This window comes from Ambystoma mexicanum, chromosome 7p (genome assembly GCF_040938575.1).
Source record: "Ambystoma mexicanum isolate Mex_15411 chromosome 7p, UKY_AmexF1_1, whole genome shotgun sequence".
NCBI classification, from domain to species: domain Eukaryota; kingdom Metazoa; phylum Chordata; class Amphibia; order Caudata; family Ambystomatidae; genus Ambystoma; species Ambystoma mexicanum.
In genome coordinates this window covers 601,917,590-601,929,650 of record NC_090939.1, presented here as the reverse complement: position 1 = coordinate 601,929,650, position 12,061 = coordinate 601,917,590, and the positions used below count along the sequence as shown (strand labels likewise).

General features: G+C 46.2%; 1 protein-coding gene across 1 annotated transcript in view; it reads right to left on the bottom strand.

Annotated features, from left to right (window-relative positions):
- NIPA2 (NIPA magnesium transporter 2) overlaps positions 1-11,243 on the bottom strand; it is a 312,051-nt gene extending 300,808 nt beyond the window's left edge. Inside the window, exon 1 of the mRNA XM_069636610.1 lies at positions 11,034-11,243. The gene's annotated coding sequence lies outside the window, so the exon portion shown is untranslated. The remainder of the gene's footprint in view (positions 1-11,033) is intronic.
- Positions 11,244-12,061: the final 818 nt, after the last annotated feature.

Here is a 12,061-nt window from a genome sequence, read left to right as displayed (position 1 = left end):
GGAGATGAGCATCCCTCCCCTTCCAATGGAAGCCTAGGTTACTGGTTTCAGTGTTGAGCTGTCTGTGTTTTTGTTTTTAGGTGTGCGTCTTTCCCCCTCCCGGCCCCCCCCGCCCCCAACAGTCTCTTAGTTTGTCGGAGCAGAGTGTTACGCCCTTGTTTTTAATGGGAATTTTGAACTATAGTTTTCAACGCAGGTCTTGTGTGCTCGACCACCGTCTTCAAAGGCTATGTTGAAGTGGAATGATTGGTCGATAACTTTGGACAATTTCATACATTTTTGTTTTGAGCCTAGTCTTTTCCCTGTGCAGTTTTCTGGACACCAACAGATGCCTCCACAGGATGACACGACGTCGGCCCTATGGAGCTGGGCACACGCTGCGAGGAAACGCTCAATGTTTCCTCTTTAATTTGCTCCTCTACATCGCTGTCGAAGCTGATGCTCAATTCTTCAGCTTCTAGATCTGGCACGGTAGCAGCAGATTCACCCATTTATTTTTTCAGCATGTCGTAAACCGCCCAGCATTTGGTTGTGCACTCCTTTAATAGCTTCAGTCTAAAGATCTTACAGGTTGGACACCGAGACTCGTTGTGGTCCCTTAGAAGACAGCTGTTGCACACACTGCGCGTTTCCTTCAAAGGAACTTGGTGTTACACAGCGGACAGAATTGAAAAGGGAGTATTCACCATGGGCACCAAAACACTTGAGGGAGCTGATACTACTGGGGGGGGGGGGGGTTTAAAAGCATTCTACAAAAAGGCCCAAAAAAAAAAAAAAGGATACATGTAACCCACCCCCCTCCCACACTTCTATCCCATTCTAACCACTGTTTGCCTTTCGGCGTGGAGCACCTCTTGCCGTGAAGTCATTATCGCTCAATGTCATCTCTGCCGCTGGTCTCCATGCCAATGAGAAGTAGGTTTGGACTTGAAAAGATATCGATTGCTTGATAATATATCTTTATTTATTTTAACCTGAACTCCACTTTTTTTGTCCAACTTAATGCCAGAAAAAAAGCATCCAAGGGCATCTACGTGTGAGGGATGTAGCATAGGAATAACAGGACAGGAATGCAACCCCTAATATCCCCCAAAATCGACTTCCCTTTGTTTAATTCAAAAAGATGGATTTAACACTGCAGCAACCACTATATGGTGGCCTATGCAAATCATTTGAATCCAAGTAGATTCACAAGCCGGCAAAATTATACACACACACTTCACCTGTGTTTTGCATAAACAATGTCTATTGTAGGGACCAAAATCCATGTTTTATTTTATGAATGCGTAACAAATTGCAAAGGAGCAACTCGGGAGTAATCTGTGCTGCGGTCTTCTAGCCAGGCAGCATATACTTCCGTGCACATGAACAGTCTCAGCCGCACCCAGCTAACCGCCAGTCTGTAAATTGTGGATTCACTGCTGTGTTACTTTAAAGCAGGTTACTTAAACAGGCGTTTGGATCTACGCAACTTCGCTGCAATTGCCCAATTATATTCCAGAATGGCTGTAATTTCGCTAGATATTCAGAAAACAAACTATGTAAATATAACCCCCTCTCAATTTAGATTCACTGAATAAAAACGGATCTTGGGAAAATATCCTGAAAATCTGGGGCCAAATCAGACGATCTAGAATGCCAGTGGTAAAAACACCACTAACAGCATTCTCGCTTATCCCCCATTCCCACAAAACATATGTTAAACAAAATATACATAGGTGGGATGAAGAGGGACAGAAGGATGTAACCCACCTCCCAACGATGGAAAAAAGCAGTGTTAAATGGTGCAACTACACCATTATTAACACCGCCATTCTGGTGCTGGTCAAGTGACAGCGCAACTAATGCAATACTCCAGTACCAGGCTAGTATATCCCTGCTCAGTAAAGTGATTGCTAATCCTCTGCGTTTTTTGGCCTGCAACATAATTAGACTAAGTAATGAGGGTCAGCCTCGCTAACTACCCGTTAACATTCTGTGATCCATAAAGTAATCCTTTGCCAAAGTGTTCCGTGTAGAAAGAAGGAAAAAGGCTAATATTGTTTGCACTCCCATTTAAAAAATTGTAATAAGGGTGATGGCATATATGAGGCTACATCGTTCTGCAGCAGGCATGGTTTGCATTAGAAACTCATGGGATTTTTCAATGAACATTAACAAAAAACATGTATGTAGTGAAAAAAAATGGAAAGAAATGTGGTGGATTGGCATTTTACATTCCCGTTCCCCAAAGCCATCTGTTTGTACCATATTAAAAAGGTGAGTATGGCAAGAGGACAGGCTAAACAATAGGCACTATAAACGCTCAAAAAAGGGGAAAGGGGAAAAAGAAACGAACATTGGGAAAACAACCACGTTGGCTTTTCCATGGGCAGATATTTTACCCTCATTCATACATTAACTTTAATTTAACCAACAAAAAAAAATAAAAAAATAAAAGAGGACGTTAATACTTGTTTTACCAGTTTCCATACAAAGGAGGCAAACAAACTTGAACAAGCCAAATACTATATATTCCAGAGGCCTTGTGTGCTGGGATGCTATACTGCTAAAAACGAAGTGGCTGAAGATCCATTTGATTAAGGAGTCAAGTAACTGAAGTCCAACAGAATCAGCAGCTCCTAAATGCTCAGCTCGCCTCATAAGGGTGCAAGAATCCCCTAATACCTATGTGGGATTTGGATTAGAAAAGGGCAGTCAACTAGCCTTGGGGTAAGGCCATCACTCTCCTGCAATTAAGAAAAGATAGGCTAAGAGAGCTTACCCAGGGAACAGGGTGGGATTTCGAGAAAAATAACAGCCCAATACAGGGAGTGGGGACTAGCCAACCCCATGTCCCACATCATGACTGTAGTCATCTTAAGGGTTGATGCCCACCGGCCAATCCTTACACCAGCTCCTTGAAACTAAACACCCGAGTCCACATTCACCAAAGAGGCTGTAAGGCGAGGCCAGGGTGTAGAAGGCAGAGAAGAATGACAAACCAATCACAGGTCCTACATTGGGGATATATGCGACCCCAGGAAAGGAGCTCAAGAGCAAATACCAAAGCAAGCTAACACACAAGCCCCCTTTTGCCATAGAGTGGTTGGAAGGCAGCGCCCAAATCCCTATAAAAGCACACACGCTCAGTGTGGTAGTCAGTTGGAGCTGAAGAGAGCAGCTTGGAGAAGATTGGCAAATTTGTGGAAGAAGCTGGAGAGAGAAATGAGATCGGTAGAGAGAAGGAGGGGTTTAATAATATAAGGAGGAGGCAGGTGACAGGAGTGGGTTGAAGAGATTAAAGATCAATGAGGGAGTTAGGAAATGGTAGGCTAAGATTGGAGATACTAAGGAGGACATTTGAGAGACTATGTAGGAGGTGATTGAGTATTATCATCCACCTCCTAATGTTATTCTCGACAAACTACTGATAACAGCTGAAATGACATTATCAAGATGTTGGAAGAGGCGATCCAGAGGTGGGTGCATACAATAAGCATCAGGCTGGAGAAGACAAGGAGCTTGGAGATTATTAATAGGGGCTAGTTAGGACATTAAGGAGTGTCCGCACATTGAGGAGTTTGGAGAGGAGGCACCCAGAAGTAACTGAAGAAAGTAAGGGGGATACTGGAGAACAGGTGGTGCTTGAAGGATACTGGGATGAGTAGCCGAGACACCCATAAAGGTAGCCAGACTAAGAAAGTCCCACCGGTGAAGCAAGTGCTTGTGTTGGGCCGGTGGGGGAGCTGAAGAGGGAAGTGATGGTGACAAGCACGTGGCAGGACATGTATGCGATGGTTAGAGAGGCAAAGAAGGGGCACTCAAACCAGAAACATGGGAGCAAGGAATAGCACAGGTCCAGGAGATTCAACCTCTAGAAGCAGTGTTGGTTTGCCTAATGCCAGGAAACCAGCACACCCACCCGCCCAGAAGCCTAACTATCAGAGGGAGAGCAGTATGCGCCCCTGGAGCAGATATACTGTCAGCGACAGAGGGTCAGGAGGACAAACAAACCCCGCAGGCTGGTGACAGAAAATCACATCGCCCAAAAGAGGGGTCACCAAACCCTTAAACCCAAAATTAAATGAAAGGGTTCGGGAACACTTGGAAACCAAACCTAGAATGGCAGGGTTGGCAAGCCCATGGAAATCTGTAATAGAAGAAAAGGAGGAACCGAGTCTCTGACTTAACAGACGTTTGAGCACTTTACCTTACCCAATATACACTTTCTACCCAGATGACCAAGATTTAGTACATAACAATCCATTTTGTTTGTTTTGTATGCTTCCCTTAACAAAAATGATTTAACTACAGAATTTTGGTTGGCTGTTGTGTTAAACTTGTCACCTAATGCGACAGTTAAAATCTAGGATATAGTCACGAGCAAAAGGCATGTGAAACCGTTTCTGGCACACAATGGTGAAATATGGGCATGCAGGTTCTGCACCAAACAGAGGCCAATTTTGGGGGGGGGATAGGTTGTGGTTTGGAGTACAACTTTAATGGATGTTCTGAATGATCACCTATTGCTCCTTAGTGTCCCCAAACATCAGCTTAATGTTTATCAAGTACTCTCGCTCCCAAGTGGCCTGCATTCCCATATACAACCCCTATCTGCTGGAAACATTTTAATATTTCCAATCAACGCATGCCAGGGACACCTTCGTATGTGAAAGGTCCAACCTGCATGCCCATATTTCACCATTGTGTGCCAGAAACGGCTTCACATGCTCTGCATAGAATCATAAAAGGGGACAACGGTCTGCATGCCCTTTCAATCTTGGACCTCTGTGCTAGGGAAACCAACAAGTGCCAGTATGTTAACACAAACTATCTTGCAACTGAGCTCTACACACAGATCACAAGTTGATTAAATCACCCAGAGTGGTGCAAGGCGAGTAAAATGCTATATTAAGCAAAGCCAGAAGAGACACTGGCAGGGCCTCGCTTTTCCAGTACAGACCTAATGCCAAACCCCACAAACCTTCTGAACGGAGGCGTGGGTGCAATGTACTTCACACAGGTTACAATATATGCCCCATCCCTGTAATACCCAGGAGCAGAATGTTCAAGTTACAAACTACTACCCAGCCATAAAAACCTCCATTCTAAAACATTTATAATACACACCATTTCCTTCTTTTCACTACCCAATGGCTAGTGCAAATTTTGAGCCCTCAATAAAACATCGTACATTGCAATGCGGGTAAAATCAGCCAATGTAAGTAAGAGGACAGAGCAAGGGTGTTGAACAATAAACGTAGATGAGGGAGTAAGGCGGTCAGGCTGGAAGGGACAGCATGCTACAAAGCAACAGAATACATGTTACATACTGGTAGGTCAGAAAATAATGGTATGGCACTGTTAACACTTTCATGCCCTCAAAACAGAAGAATTTAAACAAGATAGCCTTCTACTAACATAAGCAGGGGGTGGGGGGGACCAAATAAGCTGCTGCATAGGAAGGCACACTTTCTTCCCCTCCGCCGCCCCTGAAAAGTCACTTGCCCAGTCCTGGATGCCAATGAACCTGGGACTTTGCCAACAACTACAACCACAGGACAAGCCCCAACCTGATGCTCAGGCAGGCCGACACATACCATTCACCGGCTGGCTCACTATCTGGACGCTCAAGCACCCCCTCACCAAACATCCACTATTTGTCCTCAGTCAACAGACATTGTTCTATAGGATCGAAAATTGTTCGCCAACACAGCTATTTGCAGGTCCTTCTTGTGCACTCGTAACTGCACTTGGGCTTCTTTCAATAACAACACACTGTCCTTTCTCATCCTCCCACCACCCCTAGTTGCCCTGTCTCTTCCCCACACCAGTGATACATAGGGGGCCAAAAAACATCAAACATCTCTTGGAGACCATTTGGGTTTCCAAACACTCATCAAGTCTCCCATACGCACACCGCCATCTACTCGAGGTACTGGGTGTGGATCAGTCATGTGCCAGCTTGTACTTATCTTGGTTATGTTTAACCCCCTTTCGGATTTCAGAGATGCGGTAACTGATGAAGTAAGGAGGGGGAAATGTGTGTGGTTTGTGTGTGCAAGTAAAATAATGTTTTGTAAAGGGGGCTGGTATGGCGTCCGGGGCTTAGAGTGGTGTCCCTGCAGAATCTGTGACAGGCAATGGGGAGAAGAGGCAGGGGGTGGGGGGAGGGTGCATTTCAAGAGAACATGGCAGACAGGGTGCACAAGGGAAATGATTCCCAGCAGCACCAAAACCAGGCCTGGGGAAACCGGCTTTGGTGAAAATGGTCTGCGGGAGAAATCATCATAGAACCCCTCATCACACAGACATCTCAGACATCCAATGTGTATAAGTCTTAGAATTTGATGGCCTACCCCTCATTCTAACAAATTGCACAATCCCAGTTACCAGATAGGGTGTGGAGGTTGTCCCTGCAAAATACCATGTCATCCATCTTCACCCAATCCAAGTTGTTGACATGCACCATCTGCAAACTGACTATGCGGTTGACGTAGCCCACCAACCTATTTGCCTGGGATTGTTACAACGGTGGTGTGTGATCGTAATACGATTCTCTTTTAGCTAATTCTGTGTTTCCCTGGACACCAATTGAATCCCATTGTCGGACAATACTCGTTGGGTAGAGATCGCTTGAAAATACCTCTTAAGAATCGAATGACTTTAGCCATGTTAACAAAACCAATTTCAAACCACTTAAACATGTAATCCACAAGCATGAAGGCAAATCTACTTTCCCTGCTGCCGTGGCTGCGACGCATAAGCCCTACTGTGGTGCAATCGCTGCATGCTGTTACATGGGCCTCTGACCTGGAGGAGCGATGGTCCTCCCTGCAACCTATGTCTTGCAAGACTGTGGACATATGGCCTCCTCTCTGTATTTATCTACAGTCGCTGCATGGAAACAAATCCGACACTGAATGATTAACTAACAGCTCTAGATTTCTTCCTCCTCAATAGTTCGAATTCAGTCCAGTCCTGTCTAACGCTGTTGCCCGCACTGCCCCGACTAGGGGCCATTGCTATGATGATATACATAACTTTTGAAGTAAAAATAATGTACTGATCGATACTGCCATGTTTTCTTTTCTCCACTCCTTGTTGTAACGTCAAGCACTCAAAGAAAGTTTTCACCCAAAAACAAAAATCTACTTTCCCTGCCCAGAAGACCTACTGGGACGATGAAATCACTCGCAAATTTCTCCCACAACTGATCAGGAACTTCCACTGGGGTCAAGTTTGCAGCATTAATTGTGAGGTATTTATCACAAAGAGCACATGCTCATCACACACCTACAGACTCCTCAAACATCCTGCCCATTTGAGCCCACCAACATTTGGATCAAAGCCTCCTCATCATTGAACATCTCCCCAGAAGCTCCCTGTGATCCAAATCTACCAATTTCGTTGACAAATCCAAAGGCAGACCCAATTGCTCACCGAGCGACAAGCCAAATAACAAGTTTCTTGTTACATCTGTGGCATGTTGACCTCAATGCAGGACACTCTTAAGCATAGGTTAACTAGGCAAATTGTTCCTATATTCATCTTCCACATCAGAGAGCTCACAAACGCCTAGCTAACCCCATAAATCCAACACTGGCAGCTGCCCCGGGCAAAAGGGTTGTATTGTTCCAACACATTATTTACTCGTTTATCAAAATGGGCATTCAGTTTTCGCCGTCATACCTAGCACCCTCCACTCCTTCAGCCAGGACTTCTACATCAGGCCGCTTCTATCACCAAAACAACATCAGCATTGAAAATGTGCACTCATCTGAGAAGTGTTCATCCCGGAAGTTACAAAGAAAAACCTGAGGAAGTAATTTAAGTGTCCTTGTGGTATGGAAGTTTCACCAGGAGTAGCCAGGAATTATGGAGTTGGGTCTAAGTTCTGCATACAGAGTAGTAAGTTAGTTATCAAATGCAGACCTCAATCATCCACTTGTCTTAACACTGAGCTGGAAAGGTTTAATGGAGCACCTCCGTCAGTTGTTCAGTTCCTCAGAATCAAGACGCTACTAATCTCTAGGCAGACCCCAGTCCTTCACAGGACTGGCACTCACTGCTGGCAGGTAGACGGGGGAGGTGAGGTCAAAGGACAGGTGGCTTTATGTGCTCCCTCCACTCAGACATTCTGTCCCTTACAGTGAAGGCACTACTAATACCACTTCCTCGCACCCATTGTGGTTTCAGAATGCTTGCTCCCCCCCTGTCAAGCTGTGCAATACTCTCCCACTTTGCCGACACTTGGGGCCCTCACAATTTGGTCTGCTGTTGAGTGCGTGCATGGCTTCAACTAAATGCTGGGTCGACAGGTTGCAAGCAAGTGACCCGGGCTTCTAGCTGCAACTTTCGCCTTGCGGTCATCAGAGCTCAGTACCATGGACATGGTTGGGCTCTGCCTAAAATCCTGAGGTACCTGGACTCCTAACTGACATGGAAACAACAGCAACTCCTCCATAAAGAGGGTTTCCCCAAGGCATATCGCGCATAGACGGCTGGCCTCCAATGTCAGAATTTAACCAATGGTGTGTGTGGGTATTCGTGTGGGGGCAATAGTGGCCTGGGGGCCAGCTCCCTTGTTGCCACAATGATGAAAAATAACTCACGGTGGTATAAAGTTGGAAACATGCTTTATTAAGTAAAGTCGTTAGACACCCCAGAAGCACTCGGCTCCCTCAGTACAAGCCTCCAACTGCCACACCCCTGAACCTTCAGAAGAGAAACTAATTTTCTGTGCGGTGCATGGGACACAGGCTACAACACACTTTCATGATTAACTCTCAGTTGCCACCATTTGTAAGTCACAGTTGTCAATGCTGATTTTGTCACATTAGCAAAGGTTTGGGAAGTCGATCTTGTGACTGACTATTCTTATGTCGGTTGTGCTAATACTATGGATGCTCTGGACAACAACAACACCTTCGCATCTTGTGTGGAGCTGACAAAAAACATAAGAGAAGGTCCAGATGACTAGAACCTTGTAATTTGTTGCAGGACAGCACATTCTTTTTACTAAGCCAGAAACAAGCACAAACCAATGAGTACGGTTTGTGGGGAGGTTAGCCACACATACAAAACACTGCAAAAGAAAAAAATGCAACCTTACTCCCCTCTCTCTTCCTTTTGTTTTACATTCAATCCCCTGCTTTCCTTTGCTCTCTTCACCCTCTCCTTCCGCTTTCTTTCATATTTGGCACGTTTCTCTCCCTTTTTCTTGTCTATCTTTCCACCCATTTCTAGTTTGCCTTTATTTATTATCTTTCTCACATTTTCATTCCCGTCTCATCCGACACCCTTCTCACTATCCTTTCTCTTTGGTCTTATTTGGCTTCAATAACAGCTATATTTGTTCAAATGAACTCCTCGAGATAGCCAACGTTACCCATCACCTGTGGAGTCCTGCTGGGTTCCATCCTCTACCCAGTGATTTTCAATCTATACATGGAGCCACTGGCAGCCCTCCTAGCCACACAACATTCACATCCACCAATATGCCGAAGACACACAGCTATACCTCAAGATCAACTCCATTAAGAAAATCCATAGGCTCAAAACCTGCCCCTCGCTGATCCAGTCTTGGATGTCCAATGCATGAAGCTCAACCCCATCAAGACCGAATTCCTACTCCTCACCAACAACACCGAACACCCAGACATACATACCTGGATATCAAGCATGAACTCTGAGGGCTTCACACCCGAGCTCACCTCCTGCACCAAGTCTCTCAGGTTCTACGTCGACAAACACCTCTCCTTCAACACACACATAGCTAAGAAAACTTGCTATCAGCCCTCCCTCCTGCGAAATGTCAAGCCCTTCCTCACTCTGGACAGCTTTAGATCCATAATTCAAGCACTGGTCCTATCCCGCCTGGATGGGGGCAATGCACTCCTCAAAGGCCTTTCGTCATCCTCCCTTGAGCTCCTGAGAAGTGTCCTACACGCAGTCGCATGCCTCATCAAGGGTCTACGAAGATACAACCACATCACCCCGGCCCTCATCGACCTTTCCTGGCTCCCACTGTATGCACAAATCACCTTCATGTCTTGCATGATCTATAAGGCAGTCACCCCGCTACCTTGCGGTGAAACTCCATCTCCGGCGGACAGCACACCACCAGAAGACAGGACACATGCAGACTTGAAATCCACTGCTGCAAAAAGGAAAGGACCAGAAAACAAACCTTCTCTGCCTACACCCCAAGACTACGGAACCTCCTCCCTGTCGACATCAGACTTGCCCTCACAATTCAGAAATGAACTCAAGACACACCTTTTCAAGGAGTCTCTCCCCCTCAAAACCTAGGCCATCAAGTCTCCTCTCGTGTTACCTGAATCCCTAGACGCCACCTGCCTCTCCCCGCCACCCGGTACAGCTGTACACCTCCTCTGTATCCTACCCACCCTGCTCCCCCGCTGTATATCTGGTCTGTTGTTACCACTGAAAAGCACGCCAGTATGCATCTGTAATGTTGTACACCCGTGATCAATAAATACCTACATAATATCTGTCCCATTTAACTTTTTAGCGCATCCTAATTCCCCCCTTTTAAGCCCTGGCATGAGTGTCGCTGGGGAGAGGGGAGGGTGAATGGCCACTTCGTGCCCTGCAAAGCCCCATGAAACCTATACAAAAGATATTGTTTATGTATGGTATGAACAACGGCTAAGATACCTTTGCTCATGGAAAGATATTTTAGGTAACAGCGAAACTGTCATTCGCAAGCAGGTTCCTGTCCACTGCTTCTGTCTAATGAATAATTGAGTAAGGACTGATTAATTCACACTTGTCTTTGCAATGTAACTATTAACTCTGTGCCCCGTGCAGCTGCCTGGTTCGACTTCGACCATCACTAAAAACGGCCCTCAACAAGATGACGCTGTTGCGGGGGCAGCCGACAATGTCAGACAAGCAGCACAGCCAGCCCTGTGTTTGCTCTGATATGTCCAGATAGGCATGACAGGTTCGTGTTGTTCTCAACCCAGTCACTCAGGCTCGATCCCGTGTAGGCTACACCGGCCAGCGTGGCCTCCGCTACTCACCCGGAAGGTCGTCGCTACGATGAGTGAGCCTCAACTGGCCGGAGATCGCTGAACCGGTCCCGCATACTTCAGATACTCATCTAAAATTGCGCTTCAACCATCCAACTTAGCCACTGAACTCTGACAATCACCGCAAACGATCTGAAGCAGTACAGTGCTAGTGGGGTAATGAACTTCCTTCTTGGGAAAGTCGCTGGCATCACGTGACCATTACGTTTAGGCACATCCTACTTGTGTACTTCCTGTGTAGCAAAGGGGCGGGGTTTAAGGTCTGTCACTATGGGAAAATACTGCAATGAAACGGAGCTGTTTCCTGGTTCTCCGATTAGTGCTTTTGGAGGAGTTGGTACCACGAGTTCACATCGCCAAGGCCGGTAGAGTACGCGAATCGTCTCTTGTTCGGATGCATCCCCTACTCCCCTCTATCACGTGAGAATGGTGTCCCCGAAAAAACACTCACCAAGCTCTACAAACGTCTCACACCTTTTAAAGGGTAACTCCTTTGGGAATGACAGCAAGAGTCCCTAAATTAGCGTTTATGTGTAATTGATAAGAAAGCCCCTACGCTGCGCCACTTGGCTGCCAAAGTGTTTGTTTTTTCTTAAGAAAATTGAAGCGTCACACATTCAGTGCTTGTCCCTTTTCCACAATTTTTTCTTTGCATCCCGTTACTTGCGTTTGCTTGCATTTAGAATAGAGAATATAAAGTTTTCTTAACGGTTCTATAAGGGTTTATATATTACACTGTTTGAGATATGCCAGTTAAGGGTGTTGTGGGTGGCCTGCCATTGACATCTGGCAGGCCCCCATAGTGCTGCAACCATGAGCACATGATAGGCCCAGTGCCTGTGGGGGGTTGGGGCCTGTCCTGGACATCTGGCAGGCCCCCTTGTGCTATTGTGCGCCAGCACCATTAGCGGTCGGGGCACAACCAGCCATGCCCCTGACTGTGCGAGCCTCTGCCACTGTTCTGGCACGAGGGTCCCATGGCATCAGGGCATGCAGGCCTGTGCCTACACGTGTAGGCC